The sequence below is a fragment of the Monodelphis domestica genome, chromosome 3 (genome assembly GCF_027887165.1).
Source record: "Monodelphis domestica isolate mMonDom1 chromosome 3, mMonDom1.pri, whole genome shotgun sequence".
Classification (NCBI taxonomy): Eukaryota; Metazoa; Chordata; class Mammalia; order Didelphimorphia; family Didelphidae; genus Monodelphis; species Monodelphis domestica.
In genome coordinates this window covers 54,237,861-54,257,497 of record NC_077229.1, presented here as the reverse complement: position 1 = coordinate 54,257,497, position 19,637 = coordinate 54,237,861, and the positions used below count along the sequence as shown (strand labels likewise).

Here is a 19,637-nt window from a genome sequence, read left to right as displayed (position 1 = left end):
TTGTGGTCCTTCTTATTCGAAGAGGACCAAAATGACATCACTGATGATGGCTTTTGTCTCGCACATAAATTAGATTTCAGAAGGCAGAGTTGCTCCAAGTCATCAGCCTCACTCTCCCTTCCAGAATCATCCAAGTCCAGTGGCGAGACGTAAGTCAGGATGCCTGGAGATGGCTCGGGATGCAGTGGATGACCTTGGCTTGCTCAATGTCTAACCAAGCTCTAAGTGCTCCACAGCATCTGCTCCAGCTGCCTTCATGGCCATTGGAATACATTTTTCTTATCTGTCCATTCTGTAAGGGAAAGGCTTCCTATGTCTGGATCAGACACCCCCACCTCAACTTACTAATGGGCTTGAGGCTCCTGGTTATCCTCAACCTGGTTTAGCCCATGTGCTGAGGCAGTAGAAGGTGGTGGTTGCACATGAAGTGTATATGCATATCTCTCTATATAATATGGATAGATATGCATTCATGTCTATACAAACACATATATGTGCATGTACATATTTACTTGTCTATGAATAGACTTTCTGTTTCAATAGAGTAGAATACCTTTAATAGAAGAGTTCTCTGAAGGTAGGGACAGTTTCAAGCATGAAATAAATCCTTTTTTAAAAATTTTTAAACCTTACCTTCCTTCTTAGAATCAATCCTGGGTATTGGTTCTAAGACAGAAGAGTGGTAAGGGCTAGGCAATGGGGCTTAAGTGACTTGCCCAGGGTCAAAGAGCTGGGAAGTGTCTGAGGTCAGATTTGAACCCAGGACCTCTCATCTCTGGGTCTGACTCTTAATCCCCTGAGCCACCCATCTGCCCCTGTGTCAATGAAACTCATCTCCTCCCCCTCCTGAGGACCTTTACCTGTCTATTAAACATTCCTGACATACCACAGTTGCGCCAGGATTGTGTCAGTATATGTTCTGTACATCAATAAAAGTTAAGGTTTGGGGCAGAACCAGGGAGGACCATGAGAGAACCACAAGGAGAAGAGACAGAGCAGGCAGGTGAGGGGGAATGAGGAAGAGACTGGCAGGCTAGGTACCACGTGGTCAGGTTACTTATAGGAACATTGTCTATCTGCCTTTCCAATAAACTTTATAAAAAATATATATATGGATAGAAATATTATTATTTTTAATTATTACACCCCCCATGAACTAAATTCTTGTTGAATGTACTCTAATTCCTTATCCTTTTGATAGTTCCTCAAATATTTCAAGTCAGCTACCATTTTCCCTTTTCCCCATCCCTGGTCTTCTCTTCCCCAGAATTCTTATTTTTGTTTAGCTGTTCAATCATATCTGACTCTTCGTGGACACAGATTTGTCCATTGGGTTTTCTTTGCAAAGATGGCTAGATTTAAGCTCAAATCTTCTTGACTTTAAGCCTGGTGCTCTATGCATGGCATCACTTAGCTGGGCCCTTCTCTGGGATGTTGTTCTGTTGCTTCAGGTATGTCCAACTTTTTGTGACCCCATTTGGGGCTTTCTTGGCAATGGTAATGAAATGGTCTGACATTTCCTTCTCCAGGTCATTTTACAGATGAGAAAACTGAGGCAAACACAATTAAGCAACTTGCCCAGAGTCACATAATTAGTAAGTTTCTGAGGCTAGATTTAAATTTAGGTCTTCTTGACTCCCACATTGATGTTCTAACCATTGCACCACTCAGCTACCATTCTCCAGGATAAACATTCCTAATTCTTTCAACTGATCCCTATAAAGCTTGATCTCAAGGTCCTTCATCATTTTGATCGACTTCCTTTGAAAGCTGCCCCACTTTTCAAGGAATTTTCCAAAGTGTGGTGGCCAGAACGGAATAGAATGCAATAGATGTGCTTTGACCTGTAAGAAGTAGAGCAGGATTATGATGCTCTTATTCTGTTACTGGCTATGTGACTCTGGCAACATCTCTTAACATATGAGTGCCTGTAGGCAATTCTCTTAAACTTTAAATGGTAGAACTAATAGCATTTGGCAATGGTGCAGTTATTTTACCAAAGGGGTTCTCATCTCAGAGATATCCCAAGTCCAGACCAAAAAATACCCCAGACAAATCCAACTCATCCCATTGTTTGGCGAGCCATATTCTGGCATGGCTTTCTCTTTTGAAAGACACAGTATTTCTATAAAGAAATAAGTCTAAGGTTGTTCTCTCTGTCCTTGTGTGAATGAATGACAAGCTTACTTTTAAATCTGGCAGACTGAATATATGCTGTCTTTTTGGGTGCTCACTGCCCACTCTTTTAAAGGAGATTGAACCTAATCCACATGGAGGCTAAGTGTAGCCAACAGGGTTCAGTTCCTGGCAGTCAGAATTGTTTCATAGACAGTGAAGACTTAAGATTCTCCTCTGGAAACTTCCTGCTGGTTTTGACAAATCTGCCTAAATCCCTATTGTTTGTTTTTCCAATAATGGCATTCCACTCTCTTTTAATTGTCTTCATTTCTTCTATTATTTGAGGAACACTAAATCAGAGTAATGGTGTGATAATGACGATCAAAACAGGCTTTTTCCCTCTTGGCGTGTAGTCACACTTTCCATTCTGTTAATCACAGTCAGAATAATGTATCTGCTCAAAGGCCGGCTTCTATCAGATCCTGAAAAAAGCAGACAGTCAAGAAATTGGGGAATAAAATAGCTTATTGTACATATGTTGGATGCTTTGATTTAAAGGAAAATAACCATCTTTCCCAGCTGATCAATTTAGTAAAAACAATGTCCTATGAGCACAGGTGACATATCACATTAGTTTGTTTGGGAGGGATGGTTAGTAGTAGAGGAATGGTATGTGGAATAATAGAAGTGGGTTGTCCAAGGTCAGTTGACAAAGTCAGGCAGAAGAAGAACCTGGCTATCTTTGTGCTGTAATTTATAGAGGGTGAGCCTTGGAATCCCAGAGATGGAGATTTAGAGCTGGTATTAGACATTTCAGTATCAACATGGACAAGTTTCTAGGAAAAAAAGAAGGAAGGTAGGAAGGAAGTTGGGAAATATTTATATAGCACCTACTCTATGTCAATTATTATACTATCTTATTTGGTCCTCAAAACAATCTGAAAGGTAGGTGCCATTATTTTCCCTATTTTACAACTGAGGCAGGCAGAAATGACTTAATCAGGGTCACATGGCAAAAGATAAAATTTGAACTCAGATCTTCTTTTCTCTAGGTCTAGTGATCCAACCATTGCACCACCTAAATATGATCATAGTATCAGTGCTCTAGGGCTGGCTGCCATCTTCTCATTTTACACATGAGGAAAATAAATTGCTTAACCTCTCTAAACCTCAGTTTCCTTATCTATAAAATGATGATAATAGTATTTATTTCACAGATATTGAAGGACATGTTCAAATTCGATCTCAAGGTACTATCTGTGTAACTTTAGACAAAACTTATCTTTGGGTCTCAGTTTCTTCATCTGTAATATGAAGGGATTAGAAAGATTCCTTCCATCCCTAAATCTCTGAACTTATGATCAGGAGAAATAATTTATTCCAAGTGCTTTGCAAACCCTAAAGTTCCATATAAATGTGAATTATCTTTATTATCTCACTTTAAAACAAGTCCTATTTGTCCCAGTGGAAATGAATTGTCTCTAGTTTTTCTGATGGGTGTCAATGGCTCAGTCACTGACTGCAGAGGGAGATGGGAGGGATTGGCCTTGTTGATCTCAAAGGTTCTTTCAAGTTTTTAAAGAATGGCTCAGGAGACCTTGTGAGAGGTGGGGTTTGCTAGATTTAAATCGGGAAGACCTGGGTTCAAAGTTCATCACTGACTTTGGTGGCTGTGTGGACAAGGGTTGACTGGCATTTATTCAGTGCTTATTGCATCAGGAATTATGCAAAGCTTTGGGAATTCAAAGGAAGGCCAAGGAAGAAACTCTGTCCTCCAGGAACTTGCACTCTAAAGGGGAAGATAACATGCAAGCAACTATGTACAAGTAATATATTTATTGTTGTTAGCTGTTTTCAGTCCTATCTGACTCTTCTTGACTCCATTTGGAACTTTCTTGGCAAAGATACTTTAGTGGGTTGACATTTCCTTCTCTGGCTCATTTTTACAGATGAGGAAACTGAGGTAAACAGGGTTAAGTGACTTGCCTAGGATCACATGACTAGGAAATTTCTGAGGCTAGATTTGAGCTCATCAGGGAAGATGAGTCTTCCAGATAAATTAGAGATAATCAATGGAAGGCACTAGTCATTGACTCTCTGCATGCCTTAGTTTCTTCATATCTAAAGGAAGGATATGACTATCTGAGGGACCCATGTATATATCTTTTAACCCCTCTGAGTCTAAGTGTCCTCATCTGCAAAATATGGAAGGGAATAGCTGTAGTACTGACTTGACTGGCATTTTATGAAGCTTTTTAAGGTACTGATTTTAAACCAAGACTGATTCTAACTATAAAGCACCATATAAATGTCATTTATTATTGGAACAGACTTATGATTTCCTTGATGTAGAAAATACCCGGTAAGGAAAGTCCCTCTACAAGACAAATACACACTAATTCTGTAACTTATAATCCTAGAGTTATATGAGGCAGTGAGGTAGTGAATGACTAACTGACTTGTTTAGAGGTCATATAGCCGTTATATGTCAGAGGTAAGACATGAACCTAAGCTTTTCTTATTCTGAAGCTGGCTCTCAATTTACTATATCTCCTTATTTTAAGAAAGAAATGGAATTCCATCTCTTGCCTTTGTATCTTTTCTCTGGCACTCCCTTACCACCTCCAATGCCCTCCCCCTTCATCACTGCATCCTGGCTTCCTTCAAGTCCCAACAAAAATTCCATCTCCTTTAGAAATCCTTGAACAATCTGTCTTAATTCTAGTGCTGTATTGGCAAAGCTATGGCATGCGTGCCAATGTGTGCAGGAGAAGACTATTCCCCTCCCCCTCTCCACATGTCCCTGAGGACATTTCTCACATCACTGGTCCCTTTCTGCCCAATAGCCCAATGAGAGTGCTTCCTCTCCCCCATGTCTGGGGTAAGGTGGGGGAGGGCTCACATTTGGCATAATGGTTGCAGTTTGGGCACTCAGTCTCTAAAAGGTTTGCCATAACTGTTCTAGTGCTTTCCTCTCTTAATTCTTATTTTTCCTTCACATGGCTTGTTTGTCCTTATTTGTTTGCTTGTTGTCTCCCTCATTAGACTGTGAGCTTCTTGAGGACAAGGACTATCTATTCCCTGCCTTTGTGATCTCAGTGCTTAGCATTGTGCCTAACATATAGTATATACTAAGTATATATATATATATATATGCACATATATATAATATAATAAGTATTAATTGATTGACTAGTCAACTATCTTTCCAGTTATTATTATTCTGAAATTATTTGACTTGGTGATCCTTAATAATACACACAGACACATATACCATATGTACACATATACCATATGTACACATATACCATATGTACACATATATTCAACCCCCTCATTTTTATATATGAGGAAGCTGAGACCCAGAAATGTCAAGTAGCTTTCTAATAGTGACATTTGTAGTAAGTAGAACAACTAGAATTCAAACCCAAGTCCTGTGAGTCCAAGTCCAGGATTCTTTCCACTGCACTTTTTTTTTTAAAATTTAAATCAAATGTTTGACCCACAGTGATTCTTTATATGTGCAACAGTGTCGAAAAATGGTGTGGGGAGGTGAATTCTTGGCATCTCACATTTTATGCTCAAAAAGCAAGATTGTTTCCTTGGCAAGATGATTTTCATCAGTAATATAAGCCCATAAGCCACAGATCCTTATGTCATGGATCCCTTTGGCAGTCTGATGAAACCCATGGGCCCTTTCTCTGCATCATGTTTGTTGCCTAAAATCCCAATCGAGGGAAATGCTAAGTTTTCAGTTAGATATTAATGAAAATCAGTTTTTTTCTCCCAATCTAAGTTCACAGCCTCTCTGAAATGTAGCCACAGACTAATTAGGACCTCATGGGTCTCATGGTTAAGAATCCCTGGTCTAAGTAATTTATTTAGCAGTGGATTCCTTGTGAAAAACATCCTTGACTTTCTCTGCTTTTAACCTTTGAGAAGCTTTGCTGCCAGCAGAGGAAAATCTTCTGGATATGCTAATACCATGGGCAGGATGAAGGCAGTAAGATGGAGATTCTATGATAGCTGATCATGTGTTTTCTGAAGAGGAAGAAGAATCTTCCATAAGCCAGTTCATGATCACAAGACCAAAACTGCCATCCAACTCCCACTTCCTATTATAAGTACCAGCTTAGGAAGAGTGTGCCTGTGAGCTCATAGCTGCTTCTGTAGGAGATTGCTCCCAATCAGGAAAAGGATACTGAGAACTCAAGCATTGTTCTGATTGTATCTCACTTGTGCTACCAAAATCAGAGACAGGCTCAGTCTTACTGGGTACAAGATGTCAATGGCCCTGAAAAGTTCCTGAGTGGTAAGACTTTTTTAAAATATAAAAACAAGATTAATTGAATCCTTTGATTTTTTTATATCACTGCAATTTTTAGAAATCCTAGAATTGAATCTTCCTCCTAATAGTCAATAAACTCTTATTAAATGCTTACTTTATGCCAGGCACTTTGATACTAAAGAAATTACTCTTTAATATTATATAAATGAGGCAGCTAGGTGGCCCAGTGGACAGAGGGCCTGAACTGGAGATGGGAGGTCCTGAGTTCAAATCTAGCCTCAGATACTTTCTAGCTGAGTGACCACAGGCAAGGCTTGACACTTAACCCCAATCACCTAGCCCTTACCATTCTCCTGACTTGGAACTGATTCTTAATATTGACTCTAAGTTGAAAGTAAAAGTTTTTTTAAAAGAGCCTCCAGAGAAAGAATCAATGAACAGAAATAAGTCATAGTTATATATATCTATATATCTGTATATCCATATTTATGTATATCTTTTTGCCAAATGATGCCTTTTCTAATGGAGTGAGGGCAGGGAGGGGGTTAATTGAGGAATTTAATGTAACAAATAAACTTAAATTAAGAAAAGAGAAAGGAAAATACCATATAATAAAGTAAAAATAATTATACATCAACAACTTGTCCCCTGATAGTATCTGACAATGTAGGTGAATAGTGTGTCCTTGTTATTCCCCTGTATCTTTGCAAAGAGGAGAAAGGATGTTTTACAACCGTGGTCCCAGCCTCTTTCCAGTCTTGTTATTTATTGCTAGCCTCCCCAAGCTCTACAATGAAGCCTAACTCACCTTCCCTCTATTGTACTCATCTTCTCAGCATCATCTGGCCAACAGAGGGTCACAGGATCATCGATTTCAATTTGAACACAATAGCATTCTGCCCAGCATCTCTGTCCTTGGTACTGGTTGTCTTCTTTGCCTGTAGCATGCACCTCCTCACCTCTGTCTCATAGAATCCTCACCTCTCTCTTCAGGATGGAGCTCTTTGGCTACGGAAAGTCTTTCCTGATTTCTTCCAACTGCTGACTGTTTCATTCCTTAACTTCTCTGTTTCTATTGTGTCTATGTTATATGTGTATTCATTGTTTTCTCATTAGAATATAAATTCTTTGAGAAAGAAGATTGTCTCATTTTTTAAAAAATCTGTATCTGCAGTTCCTAGAACAGTGCTGAATTTACAGAAGACATTTGCTTGTTAATTAATGTTGTATTATCTCTTTTGAACATCCTGAATGACGATGTGACTTGGTGTTTCTTGCTCTGTTTTTAGTTCAATGAAACAAGCATTTACTAAGTACCTATTGGGTGCAAGGCACTATGTAGGTGCTAAAGATGCAAAAGTCCCTGCTTTCAAGGGGCTTATATTCTACTGGGATGCAGAGAAGTGTCTTTGGATAGGACATTGTCCTTGAAGGCAGAAAGACATAGGCGGCTAGATGGCTAAGTGGTTAGAATGCTAGTCCTGAAGTCAGGAAGACTTGAGTTCAAATGTGATCTCACCCATTTTCTAGCTATGTGTCCTGGACAAGTCACTTAACTCTACTGGCTTCAGTTTCGTCATCCATAAAATAAGCTGGAGAAGGAAATGGCAAACCATTTCAATTCCTTTGCCAAGAAAACCCCAAAAGGAAAAGCAGTACTTTGAGGCTTTGAATGTGCTTCTCAACCAATGTTACATGACAATAAAAACAAAATGAAAAAAGAAAGAAGGGAAAGGGCAACCCTCCAAGGCTCTGGAAATATACCTCTCACCCAGTGTTGCATGACAATGAAAATAAAAATTGAAAAAAAATAAAGAAAAACTAAAAGAAAAAAGAAAACTTCCAAAGAGGTCATGAAGAGTTGGTCATGACTAAATCAGCATACATATTAATAATGCATTATAATTATTGTTTTTCTCAAAAAGGCTCAGAAATTTCTTTTTGGTGCTAAAGGTGTGAGGGCTACATGGAGGTAGAAATGTTGGCATGTCAGCATCATTCTTGGGAGCAAAGCAAAGCTGGATGGTGAAGGCAATACAGTTGGGGAAAATGATAGAATTTCTGTATTGGAAGGGATCCCAGAGGTTACCTAGTCCAGTCAATGGATTAACAAGTCTCCTCTTACCATCCTAGCTGGCACACGGTTATCCAGCCTTTGCTCAGATATCCCTAGAGAACAGGAACCCATCACACCATAGTATCAGATAAATAAGTATCGATATCTGAATGTGCCTAGCACATTGTAAATGCTTACTACAGGCTTGTTGACTGGCTGACTTCACCTACCCACAGACTCATTAATGGGAAACGGCTAGTTCAGAGAATGCTATATCATGCTATGGCTACCAGAAGTATAGCCACTGCTTAAATAAAGCAGCCTTATTGCTTGTGGCAGCTATGTGGTACAGTGAATCGAGTGCTGGACCTGAAGTCAGGTTTTCCTATGTTCAAATCTAACTTCAGATGCTTACTGGTTGGGTGACCCTGAGCAAGTCACTTAACCTTGTTTCCCTCAGTTTCCTCATCTGTGACTACTCCATTATCTTTGCCAAGAAAACCCCACATGGGGTTACAAAGAGTCAGATAATGACCAAAAATTACTCAACAACAATGATCTGCAAAAAATATAGGAATTTCCTCAAAGTATATTTTGTAGAATAATAATTCCCATCCATATAGTGCTTTGAGGTTTTACAGAACAATATGTGTATATTTTATCTTCCTTGGTCCTCACAAAAGCCATTGGGTAGAGAATGTTATTGCCCCCATCTCACAGATAAGGAAACTGAAGCTCTGAAATGTTGTCACTTGCGGAAGGGTCTCATGTTGATGGTTAAGTGTTTGAGGCAGAATTTATGTCCAAGGTTTTTTGATTCCCAAATGTTCTGTCCATTATTACTTCATGCTGTCTCTCAGTGTTAGTGTGACTGTAGACTAAGAGGGCTCCTTCACAACATATTGCTTGAGGTTCTAGAATTTTGACTTAGACCATCTTTCTGGTTTATACATATGGTTCTAACTATTAATAAATAGGGCAATTAATGTTTGATATTCTAAAACCCTCTTGCCATAAGCCTTCATTTGAGAATGAGAAGCTCAAGAGACTCACCAATCTTCCTAGAATCAAGGATAATTGCTCTTAACTCAGAATAATCAAATGATAGATTTGCATTCCTCTTTTCTAAAAAAATACTTTTAAATTTTTTACTGTATTTAATTTGGTGCATTCAGCATAGGCTGAAAGAAACAGGTCATTGTAGCCAGATTCACTGAGTTTTTACTAATCTCTCTCTCTCTCTCATACATATGTCACATCTAGAAGAGTCCTTTAACAGAGAATGTCACAGCTGAGAGTAGCCTCAGAAAATGTGCTAGGAGGGAACTTAGAACCCAAAAGATTAGAGCTTGGAGGAAACTTAGAACAGATATTAGAGTGAGAAGAAGCTATAGAATGTAGGCTATCTGTGTAATTGAAATTTCACCCAAGCCTGGGACATTTTGCTTACTGCTCTGAATGCAGAAAGTACTCCAGTGCCTGCAGAGAATGCTGATGATTCATTTAGTGCCTGCATGAGGGCTGAGTTGGTGATATGCATTGTCTTAGGAAGATACATATGATTCTATACATTCTTCCGGATCAAGACCAAGGAGGAGAAAGAAAGAAGGTCTGGAAAGTGCAAATAGGGGAAACCAACTCCTCAAAAGAACCCTGATGTCCAACTTGTCTCTTTAGAGATGTCAGAGAGAATTTCCCCTTGAATGAGATCAGTGGACTGTCACTGGTATGAGCTGATATCTAGTTTCCCTCTGAAGAACTCACTTACTTTTTCTTATTACATTCTTACCTTCTGTCTGTTATATTTAAAAGAGTTGGGGTCATAAACTGTAAGAGTTAAAATGGTGGAAGATATAAATTATAGTAGATATAAGAGAGGGTGAGTAAATTTGTGACCGCAGAAAATACGTTTCACGACAGTGTCTTGGTTTTAAATCAAATATAAGGTGGTCGCCAGGGAAATATTCCCAATTATGAATATACCCAAGTCAACTGGGTTTTATAGAGAATTTAATTAATAATACAATGAGGAATTAAAGAAAAGAGATGGAGAAAAAGGAAATAAGTATGAAGGGCCTTAAGCCAACATGGCCTAGACCTGAGTCTTAAGAGAGAGAGATCAGTCAGTCAGTCTTTTATCACTCACCACAAGGTCTGTCTAAGCAAGGATTCTAGTGACAGAGTCTCCTCAGAGAGAGTTCCAGCCAGAGTCCTCCTCAAAGAGCCTTCCAGGTAGAGACTGTTTCAAAGGGCCTCTCTCAAGAGCCTCCTCTCAAGAGATCTTCCTCAAAAGGATTGTCTTTCAAGAGATTCTGCTTTTTCTTATATAGGTAGTTTTCTCCTATGTCACCTCCCCTAAGTTCTTCCATCTACCAATCACAGTAGACATTTTCCAAGGGACAGCCCATTCTGAATTCAGTGCTGGGTCGACTAATCCCTTTAGTAAGTTTGAATCAGAAAAAACACTGCTGAGTCGACTAATCCCTTTAGTAAGTTTGTACCAGAAAAAACTTCTGAATAAGTTTTCACCTCTTTGCTCCTGGCAAGTTTACAAGTTGCCTGACCTTTAATAGGTACTTAGCACCCCTTTGTATTACTTCTAAAAATAGGCATGGCTTAAAGAACTTTTTGCCTCACTATAAGTATGGGCCCAAGTACCCTCATTATTTAGCAAGGAGTTTTTTTTCCCTAAAGCAGTCTTAAGTACGGGTGGAGTAGAGGTCCTCCCATTTCTGATTCAAGTAGAGTTCTCACTGTCCAAATGGGGAATGTTCCCAGTAGGGAATTGTTCCAATGGAGAATTCCCCAATGTGGAAATTTTTAACATTCACAAGTCTGAGAAATTTCAAGATTCACATGTCTTAGAATCAATGCTACTAAAAATCAGTTCCAAGACAGAAGAATGGTTAAGTCTAGGCAATGGGGGTTAAATGAATTTTAAGTCTAGGCAATGGGGGTTAAATGAATTTCCCATCTTCACATAGCTAGGAAGTGTCTGATGTCAAATTTGAACCTAGGACCACCCATCTCTAGGCCTGTCTTTCTAGCCACTGAGCCATCCACCTGCCCACTCCACCTTTAAAACCTTACTCTGTGTTGTAGAATTGGTACTAAGTATAAGTTCCAAGACAGAAGAGTGCCTCATTAACTTTTGCGTATCTCTTCTGGCATATTTTAGAATGTCTGACTTCTTTAATTTGTTTGATATTTTTGAATAGGTAAATGGATTGTTATGGTACTCAGTTTAATTAGCAGTTATTTTAGGAGATGGGACAAAGCCAATGGGTATGCTTGGGAATCACCTTTCCTCTTAAAGGTAAGGGCTAGCAGCAAGGAATGTAGCATTTGTTTTGATCGTATCCTCCAACTCATAAACAATATTTAGAAGGGGAAGATAGAGATTGTTCTAGTCTGATACTCCCTTCAGAGACAGGAGAAAAGAACAAAAGCCTTGAATTAAGGCTTGAATTAAAATTTGCCTTGGAGGTGGGGTGGGCCAGAGATATCTATCAATGCTTCACTCCATCTGCATTTAGCAACCCACCTGGACTACTACATACCTACATGGGACACACATATTACATCTAAAAGAAGGGGAAATGATAATTATTATATTTTATTTTTCCCATTTACATATGTAAACAATTTTTAACATTTATTTTTTCACATTTTGAAGCCCATATTCTCTCCCTCTCTTCCTTCTTTCCCCCCTCCCTGAGACAATAAGCAAATTGATGTACATTATACAAGTTCTGTCATGAAATACGTATTTCCATGGAAATAATAATTTATTAAGCATCTACAATGTGCTGGGCACTGTACTAATGCACTTTATACATCCTTAAATAACTTTGTAAGTGCTAGCTAAGGCCTCTCTCAGCTCTGAAATTCTGGATTCTAAGGTTGGTAACATCAGCTTGATCTCTCCTGTCTTGAAATCACACACCCAAGAACCTCTTGACTCTTGGGTGTGGGATTGATATGACTGGTCTCTTGCCAATTGGTTGGTGGTTTGCAGAGGGAAACCTGGGAAGGAAGGAATGGAGAAAAGCAAACTACATCTATCAAAGCCCATCTGGGGTTTTATTGTTGAGTTTGCATTGGCCATGGTCATTGACTCAGGAAACATTTCCTTGAGCTTACATCATCTTGGCAGATTTTCTTGGCGCCCACACTATGGCTTTTCCATAGTGAATGTGTGACATGCTGACACAAATCACGGCTTAGAGCCATCTCTTACAAAGCTACATACATTTTGAATAGAGGGAATGCTGGATAAATAGGGCAGAAATATGTCGGGTCCAGTGTATATTAAAAGGAAACCTACAAAATCTAAGAAAGATAATATAGTGCTCTAAGCCTGAAAGAGTCTTATTTCCCTAATGATAATAGAGGCAGATTGAGTTTATCTGGACTCTGCCTAGAGGCAAAACCATTCTAAGATATGGCAAACTGGGACAGTGCCCTAAGTCTGGTAATACAGTGGGGTAGAGATTCAGGGAGGACATAGTTGGGAATAAACCCATAGGATTTCTGGTTGGTTCTAAAACAAACCCCAAACCCCAAATCCCAAACCACCACCACCACCAATCTATCTCAACTATTTGCAGGCTTTTATACATTTAATCCATTTACTGGGTTAGAAAATGTGCTTAGTGGTTGGAATTGGGAATCAAAGGACTTACATTTGAATATTGCCTCTGACACTGTGTGATCCTTAACCTCTCAAGACTTGTTTTCCTCATCTGTAAAATAGAAGGCATTAAAAGGATCAAAAGAGATTTAGACATGCATGTAAAGTGCTTTGGAAATTATGGGGCTATATAAAGCATCATCATCAATTAGTCACCTCCTTTGTGCTAGGTGCTGTGCTAGATGCTGGGGATACAGAGACAAAATTGAGGCTATACCTTCCTGTAAGGAGCTTATGTTCTCCCTGGGAGATCCAACTGGTAAAGAGATAAGTATATACAAAATATGGACCGAGTCAATACAAACTAATTTGTTATTGTTGAGCTAGGGAAAGCACTGATGGTCAGAGCAATCTGGTGGGGCCTTAAGCATTGGTCCAGCAGTCTGACTGCCTGGTACCTCTCCTTCTCTACTCCCTTTCCTCCCTTACATCTTTGTTTTTTAGCCTTTCTTAGGCTATTAGATTTACTTTGCAAAGAAAAGACCAGGGGGTTGTTGGGTAGGTAGAGGATGATATAGGATTAGAAATCTAAGTCTGGAAGGTGCTTCAGAGGTTGTCCACTTTACAGATGAGGAAAAGTGATGTCCAGAGAAGTCAAGGATTTACCCAAAGTCACAGGGGGGTGATAAGTGGCAGAATGGGAAGGAGAGCTTGTTTTCCTTTTCTACTCTGTTTCCTCTCTCATACTGTTTATGCACAGATCTTAAGGAGGACACCCCTTGCACAAAGCAAAGTATTCTCTTCTTGTTTTCCCTTGGCAATGACCTGATTTCATCTTGGACCCAGACGTGGGCATGTGTGGAATCTTACCCCATATTCAGCAAGAGCTAAGACTGTCTGATCTGTCTCCGATTTGCCTGGGCTTTCACAGTTCTCACTGGTATTCTTTTCATAGGACAACCATCCCTTTTTTTAGCCCTGGCCCAACCCCAAGGGTCCTAGGAGGCAGCTGTTTCCCCATAGCTCATACTTTTTTCCCCAAGCTAAAAATGTCAGTGGCTTTTGTACAGCGCCCCCGACATTTGTCTGTCAACCAATCTGTTCCCAACTCCAAGTCCAAACTCCTTGCAATTTTCGCTGCTACCTCTGTCCCGGGAGTGAGCTGATGAATGGCCCTACCTTCTTGTTTAAGTCACCCTCCACTTTCCTCACCTGCTTTCAGAAATAGCAGCAGATGCTATGGATGTGGAAGCATGATCCTTGTACATAAAGATACAAAGCATGTCCTATAGCATCTCTGCGCTGTGTCCTGCCTGCTGGGACAGTTTATTTTTATTTCAACCAAGCTTATCCCCATAACTCCATAAAACTCACAAGCATTTTGCTTGGACTGTGTCAGCTTATAATGGTGTTTTCATTTTGTCACAATGGAATAGTTAACTCCAGCATGGGGGCCAAATAGCTTGCTAAGTGCCTCTGAATGGCAGGACCCATTCCCTGATTATACTTGCATTCTCCCTTGATGGAATTCAAATAAACAATTCTGCTGTGTGAAAGGAGCCCGATTAGATTTATTTCTAAATTCTTTTAAGGATGTCAGCATGGAGCACCCCCAGGGAAAGAGAAAGAGAAGGCACCACTCAACATGACTACTGGCTTCTGTGGTTGCTCTGAATTAATCTGGACCTATTGGAGATGGAAGGTTCAGAGAGCACAGATGGAGGAGATGGAAGGCACAGCTTCTAGTGAATTGAAAGGGCAAAGAGATGCTGTCTTCTCCTTGAGCAAAAGTGTCAGCCAATGTTGAACCCTTTGATGAATAACAGAGATCTTTTTGCCCTCCATGGTTGGCTTCCAGTTGCTAGTATATCTTCATGGAAACCACGGAGATTCATGGTTGGAGGGATCTCAGCGGTGATCAATTTCCAAGTTGTCTTCCTCCCATTGCTTGAAGACTTTTCTACTACATCCTCTAGGCAACCCACTCCCTTTTAGAATTTCTTTTTTATTACTGAGTGAATGAATAATAATAATAAAAAAGAATTTGTTAAGTGCTTATCATATGCAAATACCATGCCATGTAAGTTGCTTGGAGTACAAATAGATATCAGCCCCTGCCCTCAAGGAGCTGAAATTCTAAAAGGGAGAGACAACACATATGTGCTGGGTGGACAAGGGAGTTTTGGTCTCAGGACTGGGGCCATTCTTCCCCTCCTTTCCAACAGTAATGCTATTTGATTACTGTTCTCTGAGCAACAGGTAGATTGGGAAAAAGGGAAGATTCCCTTTTGGCACAGTTAGGTCAGATGACAAGGTACCTGAGTAGACCCTGATTTCCCAGAGACTGATTGGCTTGTCTCTGATACATGGTCTTGCTCTGGCTAGATAGGGTGAGTTAGGTGAATTTGCCCTTCACTACTTAACAACCAGGCCATCTCAGTCCCAAGGCAGAGTTTCAAAACTGAGCTAATTAACTCCCCTGGGAATGAGGCATGGTCTCCCTGAGTCTAGATACTTCCATGCTACATTGTTAAGAAAATTGTGAGTCTAAACTTATTTCTCCTTAGCTTCCACCCAGTATTTCTGCTGTCTTGGGGAGTCAAGCAAGAATAAATTAAATTAATCCCTCTTCCAAGGAAAAACCATTCATGTACTTTCAACTAGCTATCATTCCCCTGTGACCCTACCACCAAGGCTTCTCACAATTCCTGGCATGTGGTAGGTGATTAGTAAATGTTTATTTTCTGCCTGTCTGGCTTAATATGTCCACTTCATTGGATCCCTGATTTAGAGGTGGTTGGAATGAAGAGGTCATCTAGTCTAAGCTCATTTTATAGAGGTAAGTGACTTGCTCAAGGTCACCCAACTAAGGATCAGTAGGCAGATCTTCCCAATTCCAAGTCCAATGTCTAATCTACTGTGTAATTCTTTGTCTTAATCTGTCCTTATGGAGTGGACTCAAGGCTCTTCACCATCTCTGTCCTCAGCTTCCCAGTGTCCCCTGTAAACAATGGCCCTTACATTTGAACCAAATACTGTAGACCTGGACCAACCAGGTCCCCATGCAGTGGAACCAGCTCCTCCCCTGTTCCTGGAAGCTTTGCTTCTTTTAATTCAGTCCGAGATCACATTAACTTTTCTGGCCACCACATCTCTGCTGTTCCAGCTTGCAAATTGCTCACAATGGCTGAACAGAAGGTAGGCAGCCCTCAAACCCACCAACTTGAAATCACCACCTGATTTTATGTCTGGTACTTATAAACACAGAATTTTCATTTGGGGGCTCCCCGTGTAAACATTTTCAGGATGGGCTTCCAAAGCAAATCTTGTAAGCAAGTTGGGTTGCCAGTGTCCTTCTGTTCAGCATTGTCTTGGCTTGCGGGAAGCTGTGTCTACAGGCATAAATCTCTTGGCTGAGTTAACTGGGCCCTATTCTGGGTTTTCTTGTGATAAAATAGGTTTAGAAAGCTCTAGTAGAAGCAGTTGCCATAGCAGCTCTATGAAGTCAGAATCAGAGGACCCATGTTTGAATCTCACCTCTGATACTTACTAGCTTTGTGACCCTGGGAAATGCATTTAAATTCTATAAACCTCAGTTTCCTCATCTGCAACATTTTTGTTATTCTTTGATTTTAGTCATGTCTCAGTCTTTGTGACCCCATTTGGAGTTTTCTTGGCAGATGTACTGGAGCTGTTTGCCATTTCCTGCTTCTGTCCATTTTTACAGGTGAGGAAACTGAGGCAAATAGGATTAAGTGACTTGCTTGGGTTCATAAGCTAGTAATTGAAGCTGAATTTGAACTCAGAAAGATGAGTCTACTGGGTCACCTAGCTGCCTAAGGGAGATGGAGGAATGAGCCTTCTGATGACTCCCATGCTTTGTTTGTGAGTTATTTCAATCAAATCCAACTCTTTGAGATCTCATTTGCAGTTTTCTTGGCAAAAATACTGGAGTAGCTTGCCATTTCCTTCTCCAGCTCATTTTACAGACGAAGATACTGAGGCAAACAAGGTTAAGTGATTTGTCTAGAGTTAGTTATACAGCTAGTATGTGTCTGATGGCAGATTTGAACTCAGGAAGATGAGTCTTCATGACTCTATCCACCTGATTAGGTCCTCTGATTAGATACCTCCCATCTGGAACATGGAGATATTAAAAGCACCAATTCTACTGGTTGTAGTGAGGATCATGAGATTAATTTATAAAGCCCATTGAAAACAGAGTGCCATGTAAATGTCAGAATATGATTGGTAAGATATAGTGGAAGGAAGGTTGGGTTTGGAGTCAGAAGACTTTGGTTCAGACCCCATTTCTGCTACTTTTTTACCTGTGATCTTGGATAATAATAATAATAATAATAATAATAATAATAACAGTATAATAATAATAATAGCAGTAACAATGGCTAACATTTATACTGCACCTACTATGAGTCAAGAACTATGCTGAGCACTTTACAAATAAGATTTCATTTGTTCCTCACATTAATCCTGGGAGGTAGGTGCTGTTATTATCTCCATTTCACAGAGGAGGAAACTGGGGCAAACAGAAGTTAAGTGACTTGCCCAGGGTCACACAGCTAGAAACTATCTGAGGTCATAATTAAATTTAGATCTTCCTAATTTCAGACCCAACACTATTTACAATATGGTGCCCGTAGCTACCTCTAAGACAAGCCTCAGCACTTCTTTCAATCTTAGTTTTCTCATCTGTAAAATCATAGACTTGAGCTGTTTGACTTTCAAGGGTCCTTTGAGATCTAAGCCTTTGATTCTGGGATGCTGGACTTTTATTCAACTGGCAAAATATTAGCATCATCATATTAATCATAGTAAGGTATTATATAGTACTTTACAGATCTTTATGTAAGGTATCTGGGTTTATGGGATATTCAGGGAAGACTAGCACTTGTGGCATGAGGGTTTGCTGAAGCGTTTTCAAGGCTACTCATCCATCTTCGATTTCTACCTGACACTCAATTCTCACCTGTGGCTCCAAGAAGCTGTAGCACTCAGAGCAGCCACACCCTGGTAAAACCATCTCGGCAGACAGGTTAAGTGAAACCAACCAATAGGGGCAATGTCTATCCCAAGCATATGAAGATTTCCCTGTATAACAGATAAAAGAAGGTCTGGTGGCTCAGCACCAGAGTCATAAGAATTTATCAGTGAAGAGGGTTTGATAGAGATAGAGAGAAGTCTCAGATTTCAGCCCAGCATCATCTCTCTGCTTCACTGCCACTTGTCAAAGGCCAGCCCAGGGAGTCAGTCTCTTCAAGAGCTGAAGTAAGAGTCCCCACTGTGCTTTGCACCTGGGTTCAAGAACCCTGTCCTTGTCCATGGCTTTCAAACTCCATGCTATCTGTCCTTCCATGGTGACATTCTGCTAGCTCTCCCATGTTGATTCTAGGGCTACCCATGCTGATACTGGCTCTACCATGTTGTCATTCACACTGACACCAGGGGAATGTTAGGACATGCCAGCATGTCTGTGACACCTACTGCAGGATGGAAATCTTTTACTTCATACTCCTCAAAGGGAAGAGAGGATGAGAACAATTTATTCCAATGGCCATGAGGGCAGCTGAAGTAGGAGCTTTGGAACCCTTAGAACTTGGTTAGACATTGAAGAAGCCAAAGTCATCTACAGCATCCCAGGCCATCACCAGCCATCTTGACTCTGGAATTCAATGACACTGGAAGAGAGCATGAATTGATGACTTTTTAACTCGGACTCGCCTAAATCCAGTTCAAGAACAAGTCCAGATATCATTCATCTTGATATCATTGGCCCTCTTAAAAAATGAAGGGCCAACAACAGGTTATCTGATTTTATTAGTTAAGTACTAAGCGTTTAGAAAATGTGTATTGATTGATTATTGATGGAAATGAAATAGTTCTTTTCTTTAAAGAGCTCTTATTATCTTGAAGGAGACAGTATGTATTCATATACACACAAAATATATAGCCAACAAATGCAAAACACTGGGGAGTGGGTATGGAAAGGCACTTGCCAAGGGAGAATCAAGATATAGTTGGTGATATTTGGATCTTTCTCTGAAGGAAAGTAACATTTTCTGCTATAAGCAGAAGAGTTAAGGAGCGAGTGCATTCCAGGCATGGAGGGATGTCAAATGTTATATGTAAAGAACAGCAAGAATGTCAGTTTGATTAGATTTAATTGTACATGAAGTAGAGCTAATGCTGAAGAAGTCTGGAAAGGTAGGTTGGAGGCAGTCTGGGAAGGGCAGATGAAGGAGCTGGTACTAGAGATCAATTGGATTTGTTGAGCAGGGGACTGACAAAGGCAGAACTTGTGTTTTAGAATCCTGTGCGAAGGAGGGATTGGAGAGGAAGCAGACTCCAGCTAGGGAGACTAATTAGGAGGCTACAGAAATAGTCTAGGCAAGCAGTAATGAGAGCCTGAACTAGGATAAGGGCCATGTGAGGAAAGAAAGGGGAAAGAAAAGGAAAGAAGCTCAAAATCTTATGGAGGCAGAATTATCAAGATTCTACATCTGATTTGATAGATGAATGAAACA

General features: G+C 40.1%; 1 protein-coding gene and 1 long non-coding RNA gene across 2 annotated transcripts in view; one reads left to right on the top strand and one right to left on the bottom strand.

Annotated features, from left to right (window-relative positions):
• The window catches only part of TMEM132D (transmembrane protein 132D), a 1,072,445-nt gene that overhangs the window by 23,624 nt on the left and 1,029,184 nt on the right, over nt 1-19,637 (top strand). The window lies entirely within an intron of this gene.
• LOC103100997 (uncharacterized) lies at nt 1,154-14,502 on the bottom strand. Its single transcript, XR_001629380.2, has 3 exons — nt 14,308-14,502; nt 13,148-13,207; nt 1,154-2,600 (listed from the first exon to the last, which is right to left on the bottom strand). It is a non-coding gene; the product is annotated as an uncharacterized LOC103100997 (long non-coding RNA).